This window comes from Dipodomys spectabilis, unplaced genomic scaffold (assembly GCF_019054845.1).
Source record: "Dipodomys spectabilis isolate Male_0828 unplaced genomic scaffold, ASM1905484v1 ptg000168l, whole genome shotgun sequence".
Classification (NCBI taxonomy): Eukaryota; Metazoa; Chordata; class Mammalia; order Rodentia; family Heteromyidae; genus Dipodomys; species Dipodomys spectabilis.
In genome coordinates, this window is record NW_024870845.1 from 200,661 (window position 1) to 211,317 (window position 10,657).

Sequence of the window (10,657 nt, forward strand, 5' to 3'; positions counted from 1 at the left end):
GCTTAATTGTATTAGTTATACTACATTAATGACAGCAGATAAAGGTAATTAACATTTTATGCCATATGTTTATGTCCTATGATTGCATGAACAAACTAAAAAGTTATGTTTGAAGTATGAGCTTTATGAAAGGTCAGCTGAAAGTACAAACATTTGCAATCTTGAGAAAGATATCAATGGGAATGATTTTATTGTAGACCAATTTTAGACAACACTTGAAAGGATATGTAATCCAATATGAAAATGCAATATTTATTTATCTTTCCTTAGCTACACTATTCTATAAATTTGTAGGAAAACCAGTTAAAGTTGTGGACTGATTCTAATGTAAATAATATACTGTGTTTATGTAGAGAATTTGAGTATCCATAGTTTTAATATGCCTGTGGTTCTAAAACCAATACCTTATTGATATTGAGTGATAAATACAACTTCATATAAGTACAGAAGTTTTCCTTGTATCTTTTTAATATATATTTTTATTGTAAAGATACAGTACAGAGGGGTCACAGTTACATAACTAAGGTAATGAGTCCATTTCTTACTGAATATTTTTAAGCCCTCCTTTGTTTTTCCCCTCCCATCCCTTCCCTTTACACCTCCCCAACCCCTCCTCCACCATCCCTCTGATAGTGTGTCTTGTCGATATCATTGTTACAATGGGTCAATCTGTATCTTTTCCATTTATTTAAATGAAGAAATAATGGTTTGATTTAATCTGATTCTACTTGTGTAGACAGAAATAAAATCACTCGCCAAGTTCAAAAGCACATAAATGAAACGCACATCATTTTTTGTCAATTGCTTTAATTGTGTTCTACATATTTATTGACAGGTTATAAATTATTTTCAAATTTTAATACATTAAAAATACTTACTTTTTTTCTTATTTTCTTGGTCAGGAAATCAGCAAGACCTCAGTCAACATTTCTCACATAGGACTTTTCACATGCGTTGGTTAAATGTTGGCCTGAGCTCCAGTCTTCTGAGGACTCACTCATGTGCTTAGGAAATGATGCTGGCTGTTGGAAAAGAGGTCAAGGAAGGATACCATTTAAAGCCTTATAACTTTATTCTATACCAGGATATTCTCCTGCTGCTTTGGTTGTTGAGAGTGTCTACAAGAGCAAGCATTCCATGCAAAGCAGGGAGTCAGCATATGACCTTTACTTACTGAGATTTCTGATTAACTTGCTATCACTTGTACTGAACTTTGCAAGTCAATTTGTCAAAACCTACCAGTTTTAAGAGATAAGAGGAGTGGTAAAAGAACTCTTAGAGACAAATACATCTTCAACATATTTTGTTCCAAGCATTCCATCTAAGGCATATTCAGCAAGTAGTGAAATTTGTGTTGGCTGTGACTATGTGTCTTTCTCCAGGTGTGCATGTATACATGTGTAAATGTATGTGTGTATTTGTGTATATAGTAGCATAAATGTGTACATATATAATGGCATATACACATATATATGCATATACAAATATATATATATATATATATATAGTGCATATATATGAAATGTTCAGTGACTTAATCTCTAGTTCCCAGCACCTTGCCATTCTCACAAAGTGTTCATGATAAACTACTATGAGGATCTGTGCTCTATGATGGGCATCCTTTGTAGTTACTTCCCCCATTACCTTGTTCTTCATCCCTGTGAACAACTTCGGTCTAATTTCCATAGGATAGATTTCTTTTCATTACATGTATTTCCTTACTGATAATAAAATAAAAATGATGTTTTTAAAAGAAAAAGGACATTTAGGTCACAGGTTAAAAGTATCTTATCTGTCCCAATGATTCCTATGAGATAAAATATATAATATTTTATATAAAATATATAAAATTTATAATAGTAGTAAAAGTGAAAGGGAATTCTTGTCATTTAGAATGGCAAAGAATAATATCACGTCACTGTTACAACTCTCGAAGAATGCAAGGATAACTGATGGTCCCTATCATGTTCCCCCAAAACCAGTGGATCCTGAAGTATAATAGTAGACCAGCAGAAATTCTAAGTAGAAGACATGGAGCCAGAAAGAGAAAGAGAATGAATGAGAAAGAAAAAAAGACAGAAAAATATCATAATACTGAAAGTGCATAACAGATAAGCAAGAGTTGTATGAGAATATTAATACTGCTATCTTTAGACCCTAAATGTACATTTGTCGGTATCTGATGTATGATAACATATCTACATAAAATGTAAAGTGATTTTGATAAAAAATAAAAATGACTAAGAAGAAATTATAAATGCAAAAACAATCTGCACAGAAGCAAACTCTCAGAGATATTTCATGACTTTGAAAAGGATAAAGTGGCCGTAGTTAATATAAATTTCGAAGTATGACAATTCACAAAAATATGAAAAGAGCTGGGTGCCAGCCCAGGCAGGAAAGTCCATGAGATTCTCATCTCCAATAAACCACTAGAAAACTGGAAGTGGCTCTGTGGCTCAAACGGTAGAGGGGTCGCCTTGAGCTGAAGATCATAAGGACAGTGCCCAAGCCAATAGTTCAAGCACCATATCAGACTATAGATAGATAGATAGATATAGATATAGATTCATATTCATATATTTTATTTTATAACCCAAAGCAGAAAGCAAATAATTTTTAGATTATTTTTTAAAACACAGTCTCTCAGGATCTGGGAAGGTTGCTCAGTGGTAGATTACTTGTCTTGCATGCATGAGGTTCTGGGTTTAATTCCTCAGCACCACATAAGTAGAAAAAGATGAAAGTGGCGCTGTGGCTCAGGTGATAGCAGTAGCCTTGAGCTGAGGAAGAGTACCCAGGCCCCGGAGTTCAACCCCAATGATCAACAAAATCAAAATATAAAACAAAACAAAACAGAGTTTCTCACATTTGTGGCTTCAACTCTGTAATACCGCTGCTTCAGCCTAGGGCTAAGATTTTAGGTGTGGACATTTATCAATACTCCTGATTCACACTTTACTTGAAGATTTTTTAATACACATTTTGTTCTTAATTTTCCTCTTTATAAATTCACATGCACCTATAAAAAATGGTTTTGCCAACCCAGTAACCTTCTCAAAGTATCTCCTGATGATGACTTACAAAAAGTTGTATTATGTTACCAGGGAAACAATGCTACAAATAAAGAAAGCCAATGATTAAATATTAATGATTAATAAAATAAAAAAACAAAACAATTACCAGTTTTTTCAGTATTTGATGGTGTACTACATATTAGGTTTTACTATTTTCTCATATTCCTGTATATTTAAAACTGGCTAAGATTATGATGTTCAACAAGAGTTTTATAGGCTATGTGTAGTCTTTAAAGTTACCCACTAAGATGACTATTTATGACTCATCTCCTGATTTTTATATGGCTTATATCATCATTTGTTCCTCGCTAAAATATAAAGTAAGGAAGCCCTAAAGTTTTAACATAAACTGTGTAGTTAACAAAGTCTTAACTCTTCACTCGCCTTCTTTACCCAAAGACTTTGCAACTTCTCATTAGTAAAGTTTCTGAAAATGAACATACTTAGTAGTATGTCTGCTACCGTCAATCTTAAATACTTTATAGAAAAGTTTTATGACCTGCCAAACTGTCCTAATTATGGCATATATAAGCAAATTCCCAAAATTAAATATATTTAAAACTTTAAAAATTTTAACAAACCTTACCACTTGCTGCAGTGTCCATTAAGACAGGTGCTTGTATAGAATAATTGAATTTCTCCTCCTACACATCTCTTGAACAATAAATATCTGGACTTATTTTGTTTTTGTCATGTCAATCTTGCCTTTATTCTTACATGGTTCTAAAATATCACGACTTGCTTTTTGATGAATTGTCTAGTTTCAGAAAATCGTACTTTCTCTCAAATCTCACATATATCCAAAGGCATTAATTGTTCGGGACTTTATCACACTAGATAGATCAACTCGGCAAAAACTCAACAGAGAAACTACAGACCTTAACAATTGCATAGATCAACTAGATTTAACAGAAATCTATCGAATATTTCACCCAACAGCATCAGCATACACGTTCTTCCCAAGAGCACATGGAACATTTTCCGAAATAGAACACATGTTAGGTCACAAACCAAACTTGTAAAGAAACATTGAAATATTGAAGTTATACCTTGCATTCTCCCAGATGACAAGGAAAAAATTGAACTCAACACCTAAAGCCACCAAAGAAATTCCTGTAACAAGTGGAGCCTGAACAACACACTGTTGAGCCACCATTGGGTCATGGAAGAGGTTAGAAATGAAATTCAAGTGTTTATGATATTCAACAAAAATGAACACACAAACTCCCAGCTCCTCTGGGAGAGAGCAAAGGCAGTACTCAGAGACAAGTTTATAGATTTGAGTTCCTACATCAACTAACTGGAGAGATCTAAAACCAATAATTTAATGAGACATCAAGCATCCTTGAAAAAGAGCAGCATGATAAACCCCAATCCAGGAGATGGAAATAAATAATCAGAATTAAATGAATTAAAATCCAATAACAACATAGAACAAATAAAAAAAAAAAAGAGTTGTTTCTTCGAAAAAATTAACAAAATTGAGAGACGGTTAGCAAATCTTCTTAGAAAAACAAGAGAACACACCCAAATAAACTCAGAGAAGATAATGGAAACATCACCACAGAAACAAACATGATTCATAACATTATAAGGAAATACTTCTCAAAACTTTATGCTAATAAGTTTGAGAACTTGGCAGAAATAGGCCTTTTCCAAGCAAATATGGACATGCCGAAACTGAAACAAGATGAGTCATGCCATCTTAACAGGAACATATCAAGCCTTGAAATAAAAACAGCCACAAGAGACCTCCCATCTAAGAAAAGCCCAGGACCAGATGGTTTTAGAGCAGAATTCTACAAGGCCTTCAAAGCAGAGCTCACACCAATACTCCTCCAACTCTTCAATGAAATAGAAAGAGAAAGTTCACTACCAAACTCATTCTTTGAAGCCACAATCACCCTCATCCCAAAACCAGGAAAGGAATAATTAAAGAAAGAGAACTATAGACCCATTTCTTTGGTGAATATTGATGCAAAACTTCTGAACAAAATGTTGGCAAATCGACTTCAGCAATTACTCTAATAAATTATACACCATGATCAAACAGGATTCAATTTCAGGGATGCAAAGCTGGTTCAATATTCACAAATCAATTAACATTATTCATCACATCAACAAGAACAAGGATAAGAACCATATGGTTATCTCAATAGATGCAGAAAAAGCATTTGACAAGATCCAACACCCCTTTATGATGAAGGTTCTGGAAAAATTAGGAATCCATGAAACATTCTTCAATACAATAAATGCTGTATATGACAAACCTACAGCCACCGTTATACTCAATGGTGAAAAACTAAAGCCAATTCCCTTAAAATCAGGAATAAGACAAGGATGTCCACTCTCTCAACTGCTCTTCAATCTAGTATTAGAATGCCTAGCTACAGCAATAATACAAGATGCTAACATAAAGGGGATCCAAATAGGGAAAGAAGAAATAAAACTCTCCCTCTTTGCAGATGACATGATTTGTATTTAAAGAATCCCATAGACTCCACTCCCAAATTACTCAAGCTGATTCAAAACTTTGGCAAAGTAGCAGGGTATTAAATTAACCTTCAAAAATCAATGGTTTTTATGTATGCCGATAATGAGAAAAGAGTGGCTTGAATAGCAAAGTAACTCCATTCATAATAGTCTCACAAAAAATGAAATATCTAAGAATTAACTTTACCAAAGAATTGCAGGACCTCTATGATGAAAACTTAAAAAACCAGAAAAAGGAAATCAAAACAGAACTTAGAAAGTGGCAAAAAACACGCATGCTCTGTGATTGGAAAGATCAACATCTTGAAAATGGCAATACTTCCCAAGGCTATCTATAAATTCAATGTGATACTTATTAATATTCAAACTTCATTCTTCAAGGAAATAGAACAGGCAATCCAAAAATTCAAACGGAACAATAAAAAACATGGAGTAGAATAAAACGATATTTAACAGAAAGAACAGTGCTGGAGTAATATCAATATCAAATTCCAAAATCTACTACAAAGCCATAGTAAACAAAACAGCTTGGAACTGGCACAAGAACAAACCTCGGGACCAATGGAATAGAATTGAAAACCCAGAAATGTACCTACAGACCTGTAGCCATCTAATATTCGATAAGGAATCTAAAAAATAGAACAGAAGAAAGACAGCCTCTTCAGTAAATGGTGCTGGCACATTTGGTTAACTACTTGTAGAAAACTAAAGCTAGATCCTTATATATCACCCTGCACAAGAATCAACTCCAAGTGGAACAAACACCTCAGAGTTAAAACGGACAGTCTGAAAACATTACAGGATGCAATAGGAGAAACTCTAAGTCTCCTTGCACATCCCAAAATTTTCTTAATAGAGACTCAGAAACACAACAAATCAAAAAAAGTTGGACTTATTGGATTGCATGAAATTGCAGAGCTTCTGCATGGCAAAGGACATAGCTAGCAAGATCAATAGAAAACCCACGGATTCGGAGATCTTCATTAGCCATACAATGGACAAGGGTCTCATATCTAAAATATGCCTAGAACTCAAAAAACTATGTTTTCATAGCATTATTTACCATAGCTAAGATATGGAACCAACCCAGATGCCCCTCAGTGTATGAATGGATCAAGAAAATGTGGTATATATACACAATGGAATGCTTTGCTTCCATCAGAACGAATGACATTGTCCCATTTGTTAGGAAATGACAAGACTTGGAAAAAAATATGTTAAGTAAGCCAGGCCCAAAGAAACAGAGGTCCTATGGTTTCCCTTATTTGCAATAACTAGTATATGTCTGAGTCAAGCAGGATAGGTCAGATAAGCTGATGTTAGGGAAATATACCCAAAGATAAGTATTCAAATGATTTTTCCTTAATCCAATTGTTTCTAATATATTTATGAGATGATTTCTATGTTGCTCTGTATGTCCCTCCCCCAAGGTTTAACGCCTGCTTTCACTGTATTTTATGTTGGTATAATTTTTGGAGGGGAAGGGAAAAAATATCATTTAAATTGGGATACAGTTGGACCCATTGCAACAATGAGATATACAAATCGTTATGTCGTAAAACGAACTTTACAACGTTGATGGGGGAGAAGATCAGGTGTCAGAGCTAGTGGGAGTTTGGGAAGGGAGAGGAAGGGGAAACAAAAAGGAGGCAACAATGCTTGATAAGAAAGGTATTCGTTATTTTGCCCATGTTATTGTAACTCCTCTGTACAGTATTTTCACAATAAAAAGAAAGAAAATGAATTACACTTCATATATAAAAAATGTTCTGTGCTCAATTCAGTAGGAAATACACTAACATTGGAACAATACAGAGAAGATTAGAATGGCCCCTGTGCAAGGATGACATGCAAATTCTTGAAGTGTTCCATATTTTTACAACAGGTGCTGGAGGGTATGTTGACAGAAGGGAACCCTACCGAATCCTTGGTGGGAATGTAAACTTGTTCAACAACTTTGGAAAGCAGTATGGAGGTTCCTCAAAAGGCTCCACATAAAGCCCCCCATGACCCAGCAATCCCACTTTTGGGCATTCACCCAAATGATCACAAACAAGACCACAATAAAACTAACAGCACAACTATGTTTACTGCAACATTATTTACGATAGCTAAGGTATGGAACCAATTCCAATTCCCCTCAATTGATGAATGGAGCAAGATAATGTGATAGATAGATAGATAGATAGATAGATAGATAGAGAGAGAGAGAGAGAGAGAGAGAGAGAGAGAGAGAGAGAGAGAGAGAGATTCATTCTATGCCTCCATCTGAAAGAATGACATCACTCAATTTGTTAGGAAATGGAAAGACTTGGAAAAAAAACTTATTAAATGAAGTAAGACAAGTCCAAAGAAACATAGGACCCCTGCTTTCCCTTATTTTCAGTTACTAATATATGTCTGGGATAAATAAAAAAGGTCAAAAGCTATGTGCATATGACTAGATAAGATGATGTTAAGGGAAATGTACTCCAAGATATTGACACAAGTGGTTTTTTTCTTTCGTGCTATTGTTTTTAATGGACTTACAATGTATGATGTGATTTTTTTTGTTTCTTTATATGTTCCTCCCCCACTTTATAACACCGGTTTTCACTGCATTTGAAGTTGGTGCACCAATATCTTATATATATGCTTCTCAATTTGGGTAGGGGAAAGGTAAAAACACAATGTTTAAATAGGGATACAGGTTGACCAATTGTAACAATGAGATGCACAAGACATTATGATGAAAAATGAAGTTTATATTTAGGCAGGGTGGGGGAGACGGGGAGGAGAGGCTACTTGTGGAGGTTAGAGAGAAAGGATGGTGGGGGGAATAAAGGAGGGGGTAACAATGCTTTTTAGGAAATGTACTCATTACCTTTCTCATGTAAATGTGACCCCTGTTACAGATATTTTTCCAATAAAAATGTATGAAAATGATCTGAGAAGGAAAAGTTTATTTTCCCCATTTTCCCTATATAATATCGTTAACAAAGAAATTAATGCAAAACACTGACATGAAAGTATTTTGCAAAAGTGTGTGTGTGTGTGTGTGTGTGTGTCTGTGTGTCTGTGCACGCCCGCGCACATGTGAGTACTCGTGCATTTGTGTTGGCATGCTCAGAGTTTGAACTCAGGACTTCAAGGTCTTGCTAGGCATTTCCTCTCTAGATTGATGAGGTTCTATATAAGCTACATCACCATTCCTGGCTCTTTGGTAGTTCATTAAAAGTTTTGAAAAATAATCTTATGAATTTTTTTTTTGCTCTGATTGTCTTCCAACTGTTATCCACAGATCTGGTGCTCCTGAGTAGATATCCCAAGTAGACAGGATTACAGGTGTGGCCATCCAGCACAAGGCTTTAAAAATAATTTTAAAAGTAGTAAAATATTTACTTCACGGGAGCCTGTTTTATTATCTACTAATTTTAAAGCATTTTGCACTGATTGTATGTGAATTCATTTCGCTTCTGGATTCTTAAAAACTGTAAGTGATGATATTTGAAAGTTTTATTACTTTTTAAAAAGGAAACGAACTATGGGACAGAAGAAATTTGCCCCTCCTTGGACCTCAATTTATGCGCTCAGTTCTGTGCATGATAAGCCAATGTCACCAAAACAATCTGGGTTGAAGACAAAATGTAACAGAAAAAAATAACCATGGGCATTGCTATGCTATTATTTCTTGGATAACATGAATATTGAATTGAGAGTGTAAGAGAATGGAGAGATTTTACTTATCATTTTGTATTGCTGAAAGACTGTTGGAAACTTTAACTCATTTCCTTCCTCACTGTGTGTCTTTGGGCCATACAATTCGTGCCTTTAATTACAATTTTTCCCAACATTAAAATGGCAATAACATTAGCATTAAAGCAAATTTTATCTTAAGAATTAAGAAATAAAACTTGTGAAATACTTAACATAAAATTCTATGCATGAGCTTTGAGTTTAGCCAGCAGTTTTTTAAAATACTAAATAGAACGCAATAAGTATTACAGAAACCATTACATGTAGTGAATAACCAGATGTAATGTTATCTATTTACCATGCTCTGCTTCGAAGGAAGCCAGATGGATAACTTCCCATGCTGCACATCAAGTTGATTATCTTATGTCTTGGTAGTTTAAAAATATCAGGGACAGAATCATGAAGTAATGTTGTAGATTGAGGTTAAGTCCATATAAAAAAGTACAAACCTGATAAAACATAAACATATCTCAGCAGTATATTGTTTTTTACATCATTTAAGTTACATTGTAAAGATAGGGAAAATCTAGCAGAATGAATTCTCTTTTTGATATATTTTCATAGGTCCTAAGAAGGATGAACTCTTTCCTCACTCTTGTAGAGGAATCATCAGATGAGAGGAAATGTATTTTTTTATTTGCTTTCTGCCATTTATTCTTCAGTTTGAAATCTGAACTACATGAGTCTGAAAGAAGCTAAGGGAAATTAGACTCGCAGGCTTTGGAAAGAGCAATCAACATAAAATAAATAAAATACGTATAGCCTTGTAAAAGGTACAACTAAATTGAGTTATATAGTCTCAAGTGTAAACAGAAAACGATTTAAGCAATATCATGTTATTAAAAATTGAAAAATGTTAGGAATTTAATTTTTTTCCTTTCTACTATATTGAATTAAGTATTGATTTTGTATAGAGATATTAAAGATGAGATTAACAAAAGTTCTGAATAGACCTGTTTTCCAAAAATCCCTGAAAATCACCAGTGGGTTTACAAAGTTGGGTTTAATACCACTTCCATGTTGGCTTAATGCTTTGTGAACAGAAGTCATTATAGAGAAATGCAATTCAAAATTACTATGATACTACTTCATAACTATTAAAACTAATCAAAACATCAAAGGAGTCAGATGTGATGGTAAAGGCTAGTAAGTGCAAGCAGTTAGGAGTTGGAGTAAGAGGATTTGAGTTTAAGGCCAGTCTGGGGTACTGCACATCGTAAAAACCTGCCTTTATAAAAACTCTAAAGGTAATAATGTTGGTGAGAGTGTAGAGAAATAAAATTTTCTTCACTCTTGTTCAAAATACAGGTTAGTATTCTCATTGTAGAAAGTAGTATGCAGTTTTCTAAAGA

At 34.2% G+C, this 10,657-nt stretch overlaps 1 non-coding gene across 1 annotated transcript; it reads left to right on the top strand.

Moving 5' to 3' along the window:
* Positions 1–7,344: 7,344 nt before the first annotated feature.
* LOC122119424 lies at positions 7,345–7,448 on the top strand. Its single transcript, XR_006149566.1, has one exon. It is a non-coding gene; the product is annotated as a U6 spliceosomal RNA (small nuclear RNA).
* Positions 7,449–10,657: the final 3,209 nt, after the last annotated feature.